This window comes from Aquarana catesbeiana, linkage group LG11 (assembly GCF_042186555.1).
Source record: "Aquarana catesbeiana isolate 2022-GZ linkage group LG11, ASM4218655v1, whole genome shotgun sequence".
NCBI lineage: Eukaryota > Metazoa > Chordata > Amphibia > Anura > Ranidae > Aquarana > Aquarana catesbeiana.
The window spans coordinates 71,537,015-71,558,743 of NC_133334.1; the positions used below are offsets into that span (position 1 = coordinate 71,537,015).

A 21,729-nucleotide genomic window follows, 5' to 3' on the forward strand; every position below is an offset into this window, starting at 1 on the left:
ACACACTAAATATTGAGCACAATAGCAGATAAATCACCCATATAATTGTGCTGAATATTTATAAAAAGATAAAAGGAAAACGTTTAGGACATCGGAAACATAGTTCAAAGGGCAATTTATTCATACTGAATGAACTTCAACCACTTAACTGTGGGTCTAAATTTGGAAGGCTTTCAATTTCTATCCTTTACATTTGGCTGGAAAATGATACAACCGGAACTCTATATTATGGAGGGTGGACAAAAAAGTTCTTCAGTACAAAACAGAATAAAAGACTCTGTAATCAATATCCTTCTAGCTAGCAAGCTCCAAGATTCTCTCCATTCATCTGAGATGATATAAAAACAACCGGTCTTTCCAGTTGCCTTTCAGCCTTTATCATTTAGCAGGGGGCTGTTTTGTATATATGCTACAGAACCAACTCATTGTTTTCTATTTAACATTCACATGAAGAGAAAAGTCAAAATAGCGCATTTGAAGCAGCTATTTATTAAACAGTCACTCCAGCCTAAATTATGTATTTGGCTATTGGTGAAACTATTGGGTCTATTATCTCCTGGGCATTCCAGTAATAAAGATCTCCTAGTGGAGTCGAGGCCAGCCATAGTGTTGTCCCGGCGGGGGGGACATGGGAAGCTGTCCCCGCTAGGAGAACACAGTGATTATTGCTAGCGGCTATAACAAGTTGATCAGTTGATCGAATGAGCAGCTTGGGTACAATCAGCCTGCCCAAACATGGTTTGAATCTCAGCCTGTTACTGCTGAACCGGATGAGATTCGAATCGTCTGTAACTCCGTCCCCGGAATGAGATCTCTCAGTAATGGCCTCAAGTGATGGGTCATGGGAACTGAGATTAAGAGATCTTGCCTCCAATGACTTTGTATACCAGCATTTGCCTATACCTGTTAAAAGTTAGTTTTTTTGGTATACCTGCACTTCAAAGAGTATTTTGGTGGCCAACCATGAAATGGTGTTCCCCCAACCGAATCAGTCTTGTCACCACATTCCCTAGTAATTAATTTAGTGCAGAACAAAGAGTATCCTTAGGTCTCCACATTACGCTCTTGTCATAAAGTATGGGAGCCTTCAATGGGCTCCTCCTGAAAATGCTAGCTTCTTAACTGTGTCTGACATTAATATGCGTAAATAACAAACCCATAACAAGCATATTGTAAATAAGTGTGAGGAAAATATTAGAATTCCTTATATCTGCAGTATATTTTTTTCAGTGACTGAGAACATTTGTTTTAGTGACTAAGAAAGCATTGAAGTCAAAACATAAGCATGACAGCCAGAGAACTCATACATACTGTATATACACTAGAGGACAGAGTGATACCACTGCCTACTTGGAGAACGTAGAGTGGATTCATCTGTTAGGGCTTTACGTGGTTCCCATATCTATATGTGCAGAAGTCTATCTGGATACAGTAAGTTTGAACACAACTCTCCTAAAGAAGCTGTAAGCAAAATGCACTGAAATTCAGAACTTTTGGGGACAGGGGGGTTGGGTCGGTGGTCTGGGTAGCAGAACAATTGTCAACCTCAGGGTGAATTTTGGTACACTATATTGCTGTGGATAGGTTTTTAGGGGTTGTGCTCAGAGGGATTATATGTTTTGTACGTCATACAGTATATCTTTTTGTTTTTGATTCAAAGTGGAACTTTAACCTTCCCCCCAATTTTTTTTTAAGACTTACCTACCCGGTGGTGAGTTTTGCTAACTTTTGATACTCACCCACCCAGCGGATCCAGCTTTGTGCAGAATAAGAGACTCTTCTCTTCTGGTAGTGCTCGGTCCTGCTCCGCCATGTTTCCCCGTGACGTCATCGCTAGGCTGCTGGCTATTTTAGGTACAGCTGGCACACCTCCCGATGATGTGCAGACAGGCTCACCCATCCTCCTTTCTTCAATGAAAGACTATGCCTCCCTAGATATGTGATGTACATATCCCAGGAGACAGTGTGTGCGTCATTTGCCTAAGGTGAGTGAGGTGCATGGGGAGGCAGGGCAGACTTTATATAAAAAAAAAGAAGAGGTAAAGAAAAAAAAAAAAAAAGAAGCAAAGACCTATTCCTGCAGAGGATGGGAGGAGGGTTGGAGAGGTGGGATCGTCCTTGGAAAGCTGAAGATCTGCTTTAATGATGATGAGGCTAGCATTTGCCATTTAATGGTTCAACTTGGGTACAACCAGCCTGTTGGATTTGTCATGCCATTATTGCCAGCGGCTATAGCCGCTGACAATATACACTGTGTGTTCCCCCGGCCGGGACAGCCCCCCTTCCCTCACCAGCAGAACACAATAGCTTATAGCTTGATTCTTTGATGGGGGGATTGATCAATTTTCTTTACTGCAACCCACGGTTACAGGAAAGAAAATCACACCATCTATGGCTGGCTTTAGTCTGCAGAGAGGGTAGTTTTGGATGTAATAGCAGATTTAGATACAATAAATAAATTGAAGGTCAACTCCAGCTCCCACTTTTTAAGCAGTTACAGCAACCTTTTGGGATAAAGGTTTTACATAAACAAACAAATGAAGGTTGATCATTGTAAGCACCATTGTCAGTGTTAAATGGCTTGTCTTAACCATCTAACTGTTACATCTTCAGGACAGCACGTTCTGTTGAAAAACAAAAGCCTGGCTGGCCAGATCACCAGGTGAAAGTAAAAGACAGAAGGCCTAAAAAAAGTGCAACCCCCCCCCCCCCCCCGGGTTTCAGTCATGTCCCCCCACCAGGACTAGTAACATTGGTATCAGGAATTGAAGGAGCTGAAGTGCAGTGAACAGCCGCGCCCCTATTCCCTGCACTGCATCGTTCATTTCCATGGTGCAGAAAGCGGACCAGGATGTACAGTGTCTTATGGTAATGGCGGCCAAAATATGTTAGTCCTAGGTGGGGATTTAGAGAATGATCAAAGTCCTGCTTCTGTCTATGGAAGTATGAATAGTTTTAAAAGACTCTAGGATGGGCATCTTAGTGAAAACAATACAGGGGGATATGGGAAATTATTTTTCTACACACACACATCCCTACACAGGTTGAACTGGATGGACTGTTGTCTATATTCAGCCTTACCAACTTTGTAACTATTTAACAATGTCTAGACCTGCTCTGCCCCCTGGCTCAATACTGTAGCTGTATTTAAGATTTGAAGGGAGGGCTGAAGATTCTGATGTGAAGGAGGCTGACTTTGATGTTAACAGAGGCGGACTCTAATGTGAAGGGGGGGGGGGGACACTGACATGATGGGGGCTATCTCTAATGTGATGTGGGGTCCTCTAATGTGAATGAAGGGCCCTAATGTGAAGAGGAGGCTCTAATGTGATAGGGGGAACTTTTATGGAGATGATAAAATAAAGGTGTGTTAATAGTATGCCCTCTTGACTTTTTTTACTGCAATCCCAGATCAGACAGACTAGATTCAGTCCTGAAGCTGCCCACACACAAAGCACTCCTCTACCCGATATGGTTCAATCTGAAAATCTAGAGAACCAAGTGGAAAATTGCTGGCTGAACAGTGTCTGTATCCAATCAGATGCATCAACTGTTTGGGAATTCTGACAACCAGAAACACCAGATGGCAGAACACAATAGATGGCAGGGGATATTAGTCTATCCATGCTCTTTAGCATGGATAGTGGAAACAATAGACTGCTACTGAAAGGTATGTGCTTCTGGAGAAGACAGATTTAAAGTTAACCTGTTTTTTACCTGTACATGGGCAAAGTACACATTTACTTTGAAGCTAAAGTGAATCCTTAAACCAGAAATATCTGTCTTTGTGTCCTTTGCCCTGGAGAGCAACAACAACCTTGCATTGTCTTCTTCAGTTAGTTTCAGGTATCTGCTGTTCTGTTTTCTAAGGCTGGGTTCACACCGCAGCATGGATCAGCTCACAGCAGGGGTCCGGTGCATCCCCATTCACCGTTTCAGGTCTGATTTCGGTCCAAATTTTTGGCTGAATTCAGACCTGAAACTGACCAGAAGACGCACAGGACTTATGTGCAATTTGCACGGGAGCCTCTCCAGAGATGTGTGAACCGGCTCCGTAGAGAAGTGTTTCTCACCTCCAGTCCTCAAGGCGCCACAGCAGGTCATGTTTTCAGGCTTTTAATTATTTTGCACAGATGATTTGATCAGTTTCACTGCCTTAGTAAATACCACAGCCATTTCATCTGAGGGAATTCCTGAACACATGACCTGTTGGGGCGCCTTGAGAACTGGAGCTGAGAAACACTGCCATAGAGAGCCGGTCACAATCTCCTGACATGTGAATTGGATGCAGAGAAACAGACATCCAATTCGCAATAGTGTGAACCCAGCCTAAAAGTTAATTTTACCCAATGGAAGGACAGGGCCTTACTGAAGAAAAATGTATATTGTCTGTGTAAGCCATTTTTGGAACCAAACCAAAGAAGCAAAGCTTACTCACTAGAGGTGAGTGAATACTACACTTTGGCAGTATCCTGAAAAAATACTGAAATCAATGCATTGTTAATTAGATGCTGGCCAATACTTTTGGCAATATAGTGCACACACATTATATATATATATATATATATATATATATATATATATATATATATATATATATATACACACTATATTGCCAAAAGTATTGGGACACCCCGCCAAATCATTGGATTCAATCACCTCTTTGGCCACAGGTGTATAAAATCAAGCACCTGGGCATGCAGACTGCTTCTACAAACATTTAGGAAAGAATGGGTCGCTATCAGGAGCTCAGCGAATTCAAGCGTGGTACCGTGTTAAGTTTCCACCTGTGCAATAAGTCCATCCGTCAAATTTCATTGCTACTAAATATTCCACGGTCAACTGTTATTGATATTATAACAAAGTGGAAACAACTGAGAACAACAGCACCTCAGCCACGAAGTGGTAGGCCCCGAAGTGCACAGTGCGTAGAAGTTGCCAACTGTCTGCAGAGTCAATAGCTACAGACCTCCAAACCGCATGTGGCCTTCAGATTAGCACAACAACAGTGCATTGAGAGCTTCATGGAATGAATTAATGAATGATTTTTTGTAAAGCGCTGCAAATGCGAACAGAATCGCCTCAAGGCGCTGATGCGTTGTGTTGTCAAACTTCACTAGAAGAGGTAGGTCTTGAGTTTTTTCCTGAAAGCCAGATGGTTTTCTTCCATACGGATGTGAGTCGGAATAGAGTTCCATAGCCGAGGTCCCTGGACTGCAAATCTTTGTTCTCCCCTTGCTTTGTAGCGGTATTTGGGAACGAGGAGGAGGTTTTGGCTAGATGATCACAGATTGCGATTCGGTGTGTAATGTTTTATTTTCTCTCTGAGGTATTGAGGGGCGTTTCCATGTATGCATTTGTGGGTGAGGCAGAGCGTCTTGAAAGTGATCCAATTCTTTACTGTTAGCCAGTGTAGGCTCCTCAGGGATGGGGAGATGGACTCCCAGGGTTTTTTTCCTGTTATTAGTCTTGCCGCCGCGTTTTGAATGGCCTGTAGGCGCATAAGCTGATATTGGGGTAATCCTAGGTAGAGTGAGTTTGCGTAATCGAGACGGGAATTAATGATTGTTCCAACTACTGCTGCTTTGTCATCTTCTGGGATGAAGGGGATGAGTCTGCGTAACTTGCGGAGGAGATGGTGCGATCCACTAACTACTGATCCTATTTGCGCATCCATTGTCATTTCTGGGTCCAAGATGATTCCAAGACTTTTTGCCTTGGTGCTCGGAGAAATGGTCTGTCCGAAGATGGCGGGGGGTGTCCATGGAGTCTTGGTTTTGGGATTTTGGTTAGCGTGTAGGTAGAGAAGTTCTGTTTTTGACCCATTGAGTTTGAGGGAACTAATGGTCATCCAGTCATCTATTGAAGTGAGGCATTTCTCTAGTTGCTGACGGTGGTCTTTTTGTCCGGTGATCCGAAAGTAGATTTGGGTATCGTCTGCGTATGAATGGAAGCAGAGGTCTGATTTTCTGATGATACTGAGGAGAGGGCGGATGTAAATGTTGAATAGACTAGACTCTGTGGCTCCTGCTACTTCTGTGAGCCGGCCAAGTAGAGTATTGTGGTCCACTGTGTCAAATGCTGCGCTGAGGTCTAACAGTACCAGGAGACACGATTCTCCGTCATCTACTGCTTCAAGTGCATCGTCCCATACTTTTAGAAGTGCTGTTTCCGTGCCATGGTCTGGGCGGAAACCTGATTGTAGAGTGTCCAGAAGTTGATGCGTGTCAAGATGGCGTTGTAGCTGTTGTACTACCGCTTTTTCCAGGGAATGGGTGTCCATGGCCGAGCAGCTGCACCCAAGACTTACATCACTAAGTGCAGCGCAAAGCGTCGGATGCAGTGGTGTAAAGCACACAGCCACTGGACTGTAGAGCATTAGAGACATGTTCTCTGGAGTGACAAATCACGCTTCTCTGACAATTCGGAGGACGTGTCTGGGTTTGGCAGTTGCCAAGAGAATGGTACGAGAACGACCTGACTGCATTGTACCAAGTGTAAAGATTGGTGGAGGGGGGATTATGGCGTGGGGTTGTTTTTCAGGGGTTGGGCTTGGCCCCTTAGTTCCAGTGAAGGGAACTCTTAAGGCATCAGCATACCAAGACATTTTGGACATTTTTATGATCCCAACTTCATGGGAACAGTTTGGGGATGGCTCCTTCTGTTCCGACATGACTGCACAGTCAACCAGTGCACAAAGCAAAGTCCATAAAGACATGGATGAGTGAGTTGGGGGTGGAGGAATTTGACTGGCCTGAACAGAGTCCTGACCTCAACTCTGTTAGCCAGGCCTTTTTGTCCAACATCAGTGCCTGACCTCACAAATGCACTTCTGGAAGAATGGTCAAACATTCCCATGGATACACTCCTAAACCTTGTGGATAACCTTTCGTGAAGAGCTAAAGCTGTTCTAGTTGCAAAGGGTGGGCCAACTTAATATTGAACCCTACAGACGAAGACTGGGATGCCATTAAAGTTCATGTGCCTTTGAAGGCAGGTGTCCCAATACTTTTGGCAATATAGTGTATATATTTAAACTTCTTGTCAGAGTATGGATCTTTGTTCATGCTGAGCATGCTTTAATCCACTTACTGTTGACTGACCCAATACCTCTGCTAGAAGTCTATAACAAGCACTATCCACACTTTCTGTATAATAATACCTTTTAAGATTAGTTTTGAACTTTCTTACTGCTAGTTTGAGGTCATGTCCCCGTTTTCTTGATCTTGGCTCCCTATTGAAGACACTGCCCTCCTAAACCTTATTCACACCTTTAATGTATTTAAAGGTTTCAGTCATGTCTCCCCTTTCCCACCTTTCCTCTGGACTGTATATATGAAGCTTCTGTAGTCTCTCCTGATATGTGTTATCTCTCAGACCTTTCACTATTCGTGTCTCTGGATTAATGTAACTGATTTAATCAACAGTATAGCCCAAGTTTATGGTTGGGGTTACAATGGTGATTGTTAGTAGCTAAATCACACTATTAAATCTCATAAAATGAATTATATATATATATATATATATATATATATATATATATATATATATATATATATATATATATATACATTTCAGCTTGACTCCAAATTGAAATGTTGAAGCAATTCAAATATTCATGATGTAAAAGAGCTTACACTGAATTTACAAACATTAAGGCCATTAAAAAATTGGCAATGTGTAAAATGACTTTTGAATAATTAGAAAATCAGGTCTGGCTGGTTCTCAGGTGCTTTATTACACACAGGGAAACCTGGCCCCGCCTAATTATCCTTTCACATTATGTGCCACTCCTGCAGTTTCTCTGCCATTCACCTGCTTTCTGTACAGGACACCACACTTGTCTGACTGCAATCACTGAACTTCTTTTAACAAGGTAATGTGCTCATTTATTACTCTGGGAGACTATGACTTATTGCCACTATTTTAACCCAAGTCAACTTTTTAGCAGTTACTGTGATTCGCTTTCAATTAAATGTCAGACTGACTTTGGAAACACATGTATCATATTTTTTATATTAGGCAGCCAGGGTGCAGAGGACTCATTAAAATGACATTAACGTGAAAGAAAATTTAATATAAGGATTATGAAAAATGTTCAGGTTGGCACTGCCTTGTTAATAAGATATGGCTTGTGGTAAATGTGGGAAAATAGAATAGTAGAATTTTTTTTTTTTTTTGATTCCTTCATGAAATTGTCGATATAATAGGTGAAGGAAATAATACGTTTTCAGAAATATAATTTTACAGGAGAATGGGAAATTCTGTTATGATGGATGGGGGGTAATATATTAAAAAAAAAAAAATTAAAGGGTTGGTCCACTAATTAGTGATATTGCAGCTGTAGAACAAAGTCTACAGTCAAGTTTAAAATTTGTGTGTGTGTAAATAATTATTATGAATAATATATCATATTTTTTTTAATAAATTGTGGGTGGGAGTAGTCAGGTTTTATTAGTGTATGTGCCCCCACTTGCAAGACTCACTTTCTCTATTTGTTCTAGTGATCATTTTCACTAGGATCAAACGAGACAGAACAGCCAACATTTTGAGTCATAACAAGAGGAATAGAGGAGAAATCCTCCAATGGAGACCGTGGTTGAGACAAAAACCAAGAGCGGATTACCCTACTTTAAAGCGTTTTCTTTAAAAAAAACTGTTGGTTTTAACCATCCTCTACCTAATCCAAAATAAAAACCAACAAGTTTTGGCTTCAGATACTGTACATTTTTTTTTTTGGCTGTCTTAATCATCGCTGGTTTCTTCTACCTCTTGGGGAATCCAGTGGTGAGATCTCCCTGACCCAGTTCATGGCTTGGTTTCTACTCACCTTGGAGCTGAAACATTTCCCCTGCGTCTGTTATATTCTATCTGATTTAAAATAAATGGGAAAAACCCAACAGTTGATGCAGGATGCCCTTGTAACAGGTGTGCAGAGCCACTGAGAAATAAGAGTTCTGAGATATAACTCTCAAACTGCTATCAAAATCTCTGTTTTGGGTAGACTCACAGTTTCAGTAAGCCTGTTGAAAATACATTTATAAAATATACATGTGATTGATTAAAGAAACCACCCAAAATTGGACAGCAAGTAAAACCCTAGCATCTAACATATGGGTCTATCACGTACAGATGAGATTGCTCCAACATTTTGCTAATTAAGACGTTTGAAGGCAGAGAAATCTATTTGTAAAATGAAAGCATGTATAGGAAAACGATATACTCTCATACATATGCATAACATTCTTGTGCATAATAAAGCACAATTTAAAATGTGGCAGTAGCAAGTTGAAGGCTAGTTTAAAGAAGAGACAATTCAATACAATGGATAAAAGATGGCTTGAGTTGACTGATTTAGAAAATAAGTTGGTCTAAGCGCTGGAGAACCTAACTTCACTCTAATTGATTCTGATACAGCAATGCCATCATCACTGGCATTGTGAGATGACATCATAACTTTAAAAAAACTGACCTTTTGATATTTGGTAAATCCTTGGCAGTTTCTAGCTTTAGGAGTCCCTGAATTACTGATAATTTTTATAAGTTTAATTGTAATTATTATTTTTATAATTATCCTTTGTGACCTCAGTGCCCACTCCAGAACCCTCCCCAAGTTTTATATTTGCCTGGCCACGCTCCTGTGAGATCCAGGAGCTGTGTAGACCTCTGGAAACCTTTCAGCTGGTCCCTCGGTTCTTCTTCAGATGCACTAAGAAAATTCAGTTAATTCGTATTACAAGGCTAGCTATTCTGTGTGTGAAATGGATAGAAGGCTTGTACATAGTAGTGAGCAATTGGCCAGGGAGTTTGCAGTGGGAGATGTATGGCTACCCAGGAGTGTGCGAGTATTACAATTTTGGTATAACTCTCTTTAAAGCCCCTCTGTTTTTTATATATAGGACTGGCTCGCAGTCTCCCCTTTAATTCGTCCCAAAGGTGTTCTATCAGGTTGAGGTCAGGACTCTGTGCAGGCCAGTCAAGTTCCTCCACCCCAAACTCCCTCATCCATGTCTTTATGGACCTAGCTTTCTACACTGGTCCAAATAATTTGGTGGAGGGGGGAGTATGGTGTGGGGTTGCTTTTCAGGGTTTGGGCTTTGCCCCTTAGGCTACTTTCACACTGAGGCGGGTGGGCGCTTGCGGTTTAGCGGCGCTATTTGCTAGCGGCCGAAAAAGAGTTAAAAGCGCCGCAAAGCGCTGCTGCAGTGGCGCTTTGCTGGCGGGTTAAAAGCGCTGCCCCATTGTTTGCAATGGGAAGGGGCGCTTTAGGAGCAGTGAATACACCGCTCCTACAGCGCTCCAAAGATGCAGCTTGCAGGACTTTTTTGACTGTCCTGCAAGCGCACCGCTCCAGTGTGAAAGCCCTCGGGGCTTTCACATTGGAGTGAATTGAGCGGCTCTTTCAGGGCGCTTTACAGGCGCTATTTTTAGCACTTTAGCGCCTGCAAAGCTCCTCAGTGTGAAATTAGTCTTAGTTCCAGTGAAGGGAACTCTTAAGGCATCAGCATACCAAGACATTTTGGACAATTTCATGCTCCCAACTTTGTGGGAACAGTTTGGGGATGGCCCCTTCCTGACCTCAACACCTAGAACACCTTTTGGGATGAATTAGAGCAAGGACTGCGAGCCAGGCCTTCTCATCCACATCAGTGCCTGACCTCACAAATGCGCTTCTGGAAGAATGGTCAAACATTCCCATATACACACTCCTAAACCTTGTGGACAGCCTTCCCAGAAGAGTTGAAGCTGTTATACTGCAAAGGGTGGGCCAACTCAATATTGAACCCTATGGACTAAGGCCTCGTACACACGGTTGGATTGTTGTACAACCGAGAGTCTGATTTATGTCAAAAGCGTGTGTGCAGGATTTTGTCTAGCATACTAACTATCCGCAAATTGTTGGTTGACAAACGCAAACGTAGTGACGTACTACGAGACTACAAAGAGGAGGTTAAGTTCTCAAGTGCCACCCTTTGGGCCCCTTCTGCTAATTTTGTGTTAGTAGAAGTTTGAGTGTTGACTCGCGATTTTCAGATCGTACAAAACAAATGCCTTTGAAAATACGTTTGGCATAACTACATCAGTATCACTAGCAAAGCTTCATTATTATCGCATTAAAGAAGATGTGCTCTGCATTTCGACATCTCCTCAATTGTGGCGTCACGAATGTTAATTCTAGATTATGAACGCTAGTTTACAAGACCGAACTCTTCCCAGTCATTCCTTGATTCCGAGCATGCGTGTTTGTACTTTAGACTTGTGTGATGATTTCTGTACTGACCATCTGAAAATCAGACGTTGAGTTCACATCCGACAAAAATTTTATAGCCTGCACATCCAGCTTTTGTCTGACAAAGTCAAATCGGCTGTCGAAAGTACCGTACTAATGATCCGAAAATCCAGACAGCTCATCTTACGAATTTTCCCTTCTGATTTTCGTATCATGTGCACAAGGCCTTAGACTGGGATGCCATTAAAGTTCATGTGCGTGTAAAGGCAGGTGTCCCAATACTTTTGACAATATAGTGTATATATAATAATTTTTTTTCATAACTGCGACATTATGGCGGACAGATCAGACACTTTTGGCGCTATTTTGGGACCATTCACATTTATACAGCAATCAGTGCGATTAAAAATGCATTGATTACTGTGTAAATATGACTGGCTGTAAAGGGGTTAAGCAGGAGGGGGCGCTGCAGGGGTTAAGTGTATCCTAGGGAGTGATTCTAACTGTGTGTGTGTGGGGGGGGGGGGGGCGCTATGTGTGACACGATTACAGGGAGCTGTGATCAGTGTCAGTGTCACTAGGCAGAACGCGGAAATGCTTGTTTACATCAGCATTTCCCCGTTCTTCCTCTCCGTGAGACAATCGGGTCCGCGGGAGCCGCGATCACTCACGGAGCTTGCGGCAGGGTTGTGCTCGCCACCACACGGCGACAAATTTAAAATGACATACCTGTACGCCCATTTGCCTGTTTGTGCGGCAGTCAGCAAGTGGTAACCACTTGCCACACGCCATATAGAAAAATGAAATCAGCAAAGTGGCTGCGATATTCTGGCCGGATGTCATATGACATTATCAGGATATTAAGCTGCTGCATGCCCATTGTTGTTGTGGCGTGTCAGTCTGACACACCGCAACTCCGATCTAGGTAAAGAGTCTCTGATAGAGACTCTACCATGTGATCAGCCGTGTCCAATCACGGCTGATCACGATGTAAACAGGAAGAGCCATTGATCGGCTTTTCCTCACTCACGTCTGACAGACGCGAGTAGAGGAGAGCCGATCGGCTGCTCTCCTGACAGGGGGGGTCTGTGCTGATTGTTTATCATCGCAGCCCTCCCTCGGATGCCCACCTAGGACCACCAGGATGCCACCAGGACCACCAGGGATGGCCACTACAATAGACCACCAGGTATACCACCCTAGACCACCAGGCAGCTGCCAATCAGTGCCCAGGCAGCTGCCAATCGGTGCCAATGAGAAATGCCTGCCAGTGTCACCAGTGATGCCTATCAGTGCCGCCTTTCAGTGCTGCCCATCAGTGCCGTTTATCAGTGCCACCCTAAAGTACCCATCAGTGCCATCTCATTATCAGTGCCCATCAGTGCAGCTTATCAGTGCCCATCAGTGAAGGAGAAAACTTACTTATTTACAACATTTTATAACAAAAACAAAGAGGTGATCAAATACCACCAAAAGAAAGTGTTATTTGTGGGAACAAAATGATAAAAATGTAGTTTGGGTACAGTGTAACATGACCGCGCAATTGTCATTTAAAAAGTGACAGCACTGAAAGCTGAAAATTGGCTTGGGCAGGAAGGTACGAAAGTGCCCTGTACTGAAGTGGTTAAGCACATTGTAACATTTTGCATATTTAGCCTGTAATTGAGTTTATTTTAGCACATATAAGTGCCACCTACAGCTTAAGAACATGGAGAGCTGCTTAGTGTCGGTTCACACTGAGGCAGCGCGACTTGCAGCGCGACTGCCTCAGGCGACCTGGACATGACAGGGGCGGCGACTTGCAAAACGACTTCTATATAGAAGTCTATGCAACTCGCCTCAAGTCGCCCCCAAAGTAGTACAGGAACCTTTTTCTAAGTCGGAGCGACTTGCGTCGCTCCGATTAGAACGGTTCCATTGTACAGAAATCACGCTACTTGTCAGGCGGCTAAGTCGCCTGACAAGTCGTCCTAGTGTGAACCGACCCTCACAGTAGGCAAAAGAAGGGTTGTCAATCACTCTGTAATAAATATTGTGATATTTGCCAAAGGCCTGGCTTGGCTCCTGTAAGAAAAGAGGCCAGACAAGGCAGGATAGACTTCTATACTTGTATATCTGATTTACTAAAACTGGAGAGTGCAAAATCTGGTGCAGCTATACTTCAGCTTGTTCAATTACACTTTAACAAAGACCTGGCAGCTGATTGTACCAGATTTTGCACTTTCCAGTTTTAGTAAATCAACCCCTAAGCCTGGGTTCACACTATTGCGAACACAAACATCGCATGTGATTCACACCCGGACTGCGGTGCCGATCACATGCGATGTCTGTGCAATGTGAGTTCAGCCATACAGTTGTATGGCTGAACTCGCATTGGATTCGCATAAAAAAGGTGCAGAGACTTTTGTTTTTTTTCCCTACACTGAAATGGGATCACATGGGTGTTCACACCCATGCAATCTGATTCCTGTCCGAATTCACAGTTCGCACTGTGACCTGTCAGCCAACCTGGAGGTGTCATTAACATTGTATTGACACCCGCAGCGGTTTGCAGAGGGCAGTGTGAACTGTCTGCAGGAGAGATGCTGGAATCGCACTAGTACCCGCACCGCTATAGTGTGAACCCAGGCTAAATTTTCCGTTTTTGTTTTTTGCAGCATTTTAGGGGAGTTGTTGGCTTTTTATCCTTTATTTAGTTTCTTGAAAAGTAACTGTGTAAGTGACCACTGGTCAGAACAATATTCAGCAAATGCTACTGGCCTGTGTCTCGCACTGACCCTTGTTTGTTTTAACACTTTAAATTGCTAATCTAGAATAGCATGCCAACAAGGACATCTGACTTTACAGTACATTGGCTTTCCTGGTCTGCGTGCCAGTTTTGAGTCAGTGGGGGGTTGACTTTGCGAAAGGACTTTTTGCCAACAGTTTAAAGGATAAGTTCACCTTTACAGAAAAAATATAATAAATGCACATTTTTTACAGGTAAAAAAAAAAAAAAGTAATAATTTTTTTTTTTTGTAATGGACCTGTAAATCATTGCACCCACGATCAGCAGATTGTGGGTGTAATGTCACAGTCCTGCAGGCTGTCTGTGTATCTGTCTCTGGCCGTACCTCCGACATGGCCAGTCAGTTACACAGTGACAAGAATACTTAATGAACTACCACAGCACTCAACAACGCCGTGGTAGTTCATTGATAACTACAAACCAGCCACAAAGGCTGTTGGACCTTGTAATTTTCGGATTCAGGCTCCATTCACAGCTGGGCAATTTGAATCGCGGGCAACATCCCCCGCTAGCTGTCAGAACTGGGGTTCGGGGGGGGGGGGGGGAGTGGGGGCCGGTGCATCTGTAACATGTTACACCTTGAATAGCAAAGCCAGTGGGTCAGAATATCAGATGTTTTCAGCAATGGAAATGGCATACATAGTGACCAGTTTAAAGCAAAGCAGATCAGTGGACATGAATAAATTCTATGAAAAGCTGTACTCAATCACCATGTGCTCTATTGCTGATGATGATTAATGCAAAAAGAAGTAGAATGACCGCAGTTCAGTTACTGCTTATAAAACATATGTTTATCTTGCAAGGAGTGGTGCCGGAGGACAAAAAAACAAATTTGATTCAAGTATGTATTTTTAACTGAAAAGTATATTTTATTGCTCTCAACTCCCTCCAAATCTCCAGATACATTTTTTGCTACTATGATCCGACTTCTTATTAGAGGGTAGCATAGGTGTAAGCAGCCTATTGCATTACGGTATGCACCCCAAAGTTTAAACACACACGCGTGTGTGTTTGTGTGTCTATATATATATACACAGTCCGGTTTGCCACCTTCAGGCCAAATCCGAAGACATTAGCGCACAGCAAATTACTTTTTTTTTATTAGTAGATTAAATTTATCACCTCTGTACAATGCAAGGCATCTTTGTTTATATAGTATATACTACACATATATTTTGTGATTAAATAACATTTCTAATCATATGGAGTTAATCACAAAAGTCCCCCTTTACATCAGAGTCAACAAAGTTGACATTCATGGCTTACAATTGCAGCAAGCAACCCTTCTGGGTAGCCACAGTCTGGGCCAGGGGCGGATTGTTAACTCATGGGGCCCCTGGGCAATTGAAGATTTTGGGTCCCCCAGGTTTAAAGATGGCTGCCTAATGGGAACCAACATTAATGTGGCAGTCCCAATCTTAGAGGCACCGAGCTCTGCGACATGTAGAGTGGCAGAATGAGTGTGGTGGGTATCATGGGGGCAGTATGTACAGGAGAGGAGTGCGGAGGGTATGATGGGGGCAGTAGGGTTTTCCATCCAAAGTCTGCCAAAGAGACACAAGAATTTATCCAGAAATTCTCTAATCTTCTTCCAAGTGCACTAAAATGTGGCCTCATCATGCTTGCAGGGGAAATCTATTTAAATGTAATTTTTTTTTCTTTATCAGTTTTGTTGCAGCAGGTTCTATACACCTTACAGATGTGCCACTTTACAGGGCATCTAAGGGGACCCCCCAGGCACTATATTTAAAGGAGTTTTCCATTTTTATTGTTTGACTGTAGCCTCCCTGACGGTATTCCCGAGTGTGGCTCAGGGTTAAATTTCAGTCCCGTTAGCGGTAACCCCAAGCCACACTCGGGATTACATTGCAGGATCTTGGTGCGGCGTTACTTACCTTGTCCCTAGGATCCTGCGATGTCCCCCGCTGTGGCTGCGGGCTCTGTCTCCTCCGAAGCCTCTCTGTGCCAGGCTCCGTTCCCTGCGAGCGTCGCGACGCACGGAGGCGGCAAATTCAAAAAAATGTACAAACCATAACAATCTTACAGATTACAGTACTGTATGAAATTATTTCACATCCCTTTTGTCCCCAGTGCTTTGGCCCATGCCCTGCATGCAGTTTTATGTTATATATACTGTTCTTTCTGCCTGGAAACTGGAGATTGTCCATAGCAACCAAAAAGTGTCCCTTTATGTCAAAAGTGGCTTTAGACCAGCTAGAAAACAGCGATAGTAAATTAGAACACTTGCAGAATTGAGCGATAGTGAATCATGGGGAAATTTATTTTATTATTATTATATTATTATTTTTTTTAATTATTTAAATTTATTTATTATATTATAATTTATGTTTTTGTGTTTCAAACTTCATCATTCCCGGGATATCTACTAGACTCTTGTTTGGACAGATTTAAGTTTGTTATTGTTAAGAATTACAGGCCTACAATATAAAATGCCAAATTTCCATGCAAAATAATTGTACCGATTTCAGCACCCAAAATCCGAAATAATCATACCGCCAGGGAGTTTAAGCATCATTAAAATCGCTGCTCCTTTAAAAGCGATTCAGGGCAGTACCCGGGCCCCCATACCCTTTTTAAGGCCAATAACTTGCATTTACATCTTCAAAATGGGCACTTTTTGATTCATCAAGTTCGGGTCCCATAGACTTCAATAGAGTTCGAAATTCGGGTCTGAACTTTTGTGATGTTCTGTTGGGAACCGAATCCGGGGGGTGTTTGGTCCAACTCTAATACTCACTGCTTATAAAATTTGTAATGCATTATAACTTAAAGAGGATCTGCATCCGCCACCCCTGTGTGTGGTGTTTTTTTTTTTTTTTTTTTTTAAATAAACCCCCCCAGATACTCACGCATCCAGCGATGTCACACTAAGATCCTCACAAGCGATATCCCCCAGAGGAGCCGCTGAATTTCCCAGAGGAGCCGCTGAATTGTTTTACGACTTCTCTGCACACCTGAAAATGACATGCCTCACTCACCCAGCACTTGTTATCACCTTGAGCTATTTCAATTTTTTTAGGCCAAACACAACACTTCATGTTAATTTTCCAACTACAACACAGGACTGATCTTATGTGTTCCCTTCTCCCATTGCATTCAACATAATCAAATATAAATTGAAAACCCAACAGGGAGAGTTGGCATTGTCCCCAAATGACGGGTGTTAGTGCGGTTGGGGGGGGGGGCTGGTAAAAACAGGCTGTAAAGCCCCGCCCTGCCTGACAAATGTGACCCATTCATCTGAATAGGGTCACGCTCTAACTGTGTACAATGCGGCATGGTGGTGCAGGTTTTTAGTGGTAAAACAGGTGGTGAGAAGGTAACATAATGTCAAACACCTTCTGAGGAGAAATCTACTGCAAATCACTCTTCAGACTGCACCACAATTGTAGAGACAAGAAACAAACAAGCAGCCCCAGTTTAAGTGTAGCAATGTTAATATCACATTTAATTGAGCAGTAATGCACTCACTAGAAAGTAGATAAAGGTAGGCACATCTCTGAGACAGCAGATAGGTTTCAGGCATCCTGAGCGGTTTCCACGGAGCGCAGTGTCATCTTGCTCAGCGGCACCAGTGGTTCCCGGTGTACCGGGCTAGACGAGAAGGGCGCAGGAGGAAGCCATCATCCAGAAGGTCCCTGGTCTCTGGGGGAGGAAGCTGTGATGTGCAGTGTCTCTTCTGCTCTTCAGCTTGCTGCCTCTCCTGTGTCAGCCTTTATCTCCTGTGGTTACCACCCAGGTTATGGACTTCCTTGGACAATTTTTCTCCCCACTATTTTATTTATATATATATATATATATATATATATATATATATATATATATAATAATCATTTCTTTTACCGTTTGGAACCTGGACTATAGTGTTCAGTGCCCTCACACTACACCCTGATCATCCCAGGTGACACGGCCCTTTGCCTGCTGGAATACCCTAGCGCAACAATTATTGTTTTTTTCTACCACAATTGTAAAAAAGCCCTTGGTGAAGGGGAAGCTCTTCAGTGCACACAGTGACAAAAAAACATACGTCAACTGTTGAGCTCAGCATTGCTGGGACAGGGAAGAGACTGCATATTGTGCACTTAAGGCTTTTCAACAAGGAAGTTGGCTTCCTCTTGTAATTCTGGGGCAAGAATCCAACATTTTCCATGTTCAGGAACCTTGCCATGACACAGAAATGTTAACAGCAAGTGAGAATTTCAACCAGGCCTCAGGGGAGGCAGAAGGAGCAGTACAGGCCTTCTAGTATGGAAATTACATTGAACAATATCTTGAAAAACAGCAAAGTACATTTTAACCTACTGGGGCCCCTTGTCTGCACAAAAGGTGAAATTAGTCTTTTTAATGGTGCAGTACAGAGAGAGACGTTTATAGTGCAAAGCACAGCCAAGGACCTATTTAGCCAATGAGACTGCATTGTTCATCAATTTAGAACCATCGATGCAAAGAAAGATAAATGCAAATTGTTTGGTCTGAGTTAGCTCTGTTTCTGTATTGCTCTTTGAATTATTAAAGAATTCCGATGGTGTAAAATTTTCTATAAGAGTTATTTTTGTACTTTACCCTCTGTGAGTGCGTCATGTATAGGTTGTCTCCACTCCCAAAATATACATACGAGCTGAAAACAAATAAGACTTGACATATGGTCATTCTATGGTTTTATTACTCCTATCCCTATCTAGACAAATTGATCGATCTTTACTTTTGAATGTATAATGATCGCCGACACAAGAAAACCACATACAAACAACTATGCCCTCCCATTTAAACAAACAAAAAAAAAAGTACATCTGCATTTAGGCTTGGTACACACGTGACTAATATTGTCCGTTATTGAACAATACAGGAACCGGCCGACATTCGGTTAGTGTGTACAGCTGTCCTTCAGAAGCCGGTCTAAGGATCAGGGGAGATTGCCACACTAACATCGCTTGTGTTAGTATGGCAATTTCTCAGTAGTTTGTTTTTTGTTTTTTTTTTTTTGTTTTTTTTTCAGTCTGCTGGGTTGAACAGAAAAAAATAAATTTCTAGTGTGTACCCAGTTTTAGTTTTCTGCTAGTCCCACAAATGTGTTGATCCTGCCAGTGAAATCCACCTAAGAGCTTCCTGTGATGGGGTGGCAACAACTTCACTGCTCCAGAGTTGTCAAATGAACAATCTCTTTTTTTTTTTTTTTTTTTTGACAAATTGCTGCATTCACTGTCAGAGTTGTATACATTGTATGTAGTATCTGCTACAGCAGCGGTGGGGGGACTACTACTATTTCTACTACTACTACTACTTTACTGCTGTGCTACATGCAAGCAGCCAATAATAGTGAATCTGTTTTGACAGGTATGCAGGGACAGGTGCACAGATCAGCACAGACTCTGCAAGCATGAGCTTTGCTGATTGCAGCGCTATAGGGCTTAGGCTGGCCATAGATGATTTTTTTTTTTTTTTTCGATCAACCAGATGATTGCAGAAAGAGCAAATTGCTGCATCCACACAAGCTAGGTGAATGGAGGAGAACCATTCCATGCCATTGTATTCTAACACTGGGGACTCTGATCACTGCTGCAGCGGACTGGTTGCAGTTGTTGATAGAACCAAAGTATTCCAACATTCCTGTTCACTAGAAGTCAATCGTTCAATCGACTTCTGTATAACAGGAAAGGACATAGATGGAATAAAATTTGGCTGGTCCCGGCTGAACCGGCCAATTTTATTTTTTTTAACCCCTCTATGGACAGCACTACTCAGCAAGGACCATGTCAGAGACCAGGGAGAGTGACTGATTTGTTTTTGAATAAACAAACGAGTCGCTGAGAAGTGTACATCCTATGAGGTGTGGAAATTAGGACAGTTCAGCAGATCGATCAACTTGTGTACACCCAGCCTATTGGAAATGTTTCTGTCAATCTGTCTCACCGGCTAAAGTGTATTCTGACAGCGGGGAAGTCTCCCACTGTCCAAATAGAATAGCTCAGCGGGAGGGGTTCACCCCTCCATCCACGTTGAGTGTGTAAATGGGGAAATCGGGTCACTTTCTTTCGTTAAATCTGCTGGTTAAAAGAAAAAAATGCATAATGTATGGCCAACCTTTGTGACTCACTACGTACTTAAAAAGCATAAGGATGACATCCCCTGGAGCCTTTCTACACAAGTTGGCAAAAGCAATGCTCACGTTTTTATCCTGACCACTTCACAAACATTACGTCCTGTGAAAACTCAGAAATTCTTTGCATCCGCTTTTTGTTATGCAAATGAATTTCTGTCAACAAAGTATTACAAGATAACGCATTTAATGCAATCATTTCTTCCTAAGCTCCCAGTATAAGTGTTAGTATATTATTGCGTTAAGGATGATGTCAATCTCCTTTTAAAGGATGTTGCATTAAGCTCATTAGGTGCTATTAACCTGCATTGAAAGCAGACCAATTATAGAAGTGAATGCTATTTATACAAAATTGACTTATTATGTACAATTAGATCATTATAAAACATGTTAAAGTGGGAACACTACATTCCTGCTACATTTTATGTAGTTATTTTCAAAGTTGCTGATCACAATGTTCTTGGTAATGTGTACTGATAAACGAGGTGCACAGGAAATTAAACACTGGGAATGAACAAAAGCGGCAATTTAGTTCTGGAAATATCAAATGGCAATGACCATTTACTTTAGAGGGCTATTCTCGCCATGCATTAATGTATAGCAGCCATAGGAGCTCTGCAACTGCTCAGCCTCTGTAATAGCTGCATGGCTGGAGACCTCCTGGGTAAAGCAATACATTGTAATTCTTCATAAGGTCTCTTTCACACAGGCTTCAGGTTGTATAAGAGTACTGCACACAAGATTTTATTGTAAGTCGGAGAGAACAAGCACATAAGATGCAATACAGAAACGCACATTACAAGATATATGGTATGCAACATGTTACTTTTAACATTTGTAACTCTAGAATAATAAACCTCTTGGTGTGGTGGTAGTGAGATGCATAGGGTGGAGCTCATTTCAAATATGTCAGGAACTTCTTGGTTTCGAGGAGTCCTAAATGTTGAAGTAAAAACATGGGAGTGGGATATCAAGGGGGTCAACGTAATCCCATATTGTGTCGTGTAAATTATTTTAGGTCCTTATTAGGGTAAGGTATGTTTTGAATGGAAATAGGTTGCTGAGTGTTTTAAAACTTGGATTTGTTAGGAGAAGATTGTTCTGATAATAGGTATATTTAACATTTGTTATCAGTTTTGGGGCTGATCCTGGGGTGTTCTAGGTTGAAGTATTAGGGCGGAGTCAGACAGTTGGGCTGCTAGCAGTGATAAGGTCTTGATATTCTGCTGTTGTCTGGAAGTGGGTCCAACAGGCCCATTTAGTTGAGAATTTAGAGGGTGTGTCGTGTGCAATGCTAATGAGATGTTCCATTTCTGCTACCTTGGCAATTCTAGTAAACCATTCTTTGATTGAAGGGATATGTGTGGTACCCCGGTGGACTGGTATGCATTGCTTTGCAGCATTTATCATGTGCATTGCTAGGGACTTAATAGAATAAAATAGTTTCTGTGTGAGAGTGGAATGGTGTAGGAGGAATTGTGCCGGGGAGAAATCAAGCTTGTATGTGGTTATCATTAGGCGATGCACCCCAGACCAAAAAGCTTGAATGGTAGGACAGCTCCACCATATATGCAGGAGATTAAGATATAAAAT

The 21,729-nt window shown here is 42.3% G+C and overlaps 2 protein-coding genes across 2 annotated transcripts in view; one reads left to right on the top strand and one right to left on the bottom strand.

Moving 5' to 3' along the window:
• ANO3 (anoctamin 3) overlaps positions 1-21,729 on the bottom strand; it is a 620,027-nt gene that overhangs the window by 112,337 nt on the left and 485,961 nt on the right. The gene's annotated exons all lie outside the window — the stretch shown is intronic.
• MUC15 (mucin 15, cell surface associated) overlaps positions 7,766-21,729 on the top strand; it is a 36,602-nt gene continuing 22,638 nt past the window's right edge. Inside the window, exon 1 of the mRNA XM_073604549.1 lies at positions 7,766-7,876. The gene's annotated coding sequence lies outside the window, so the exon portion shown is untranslated. The remainder of the gene's footprint in view (positions 7,877-21,729) is intronic.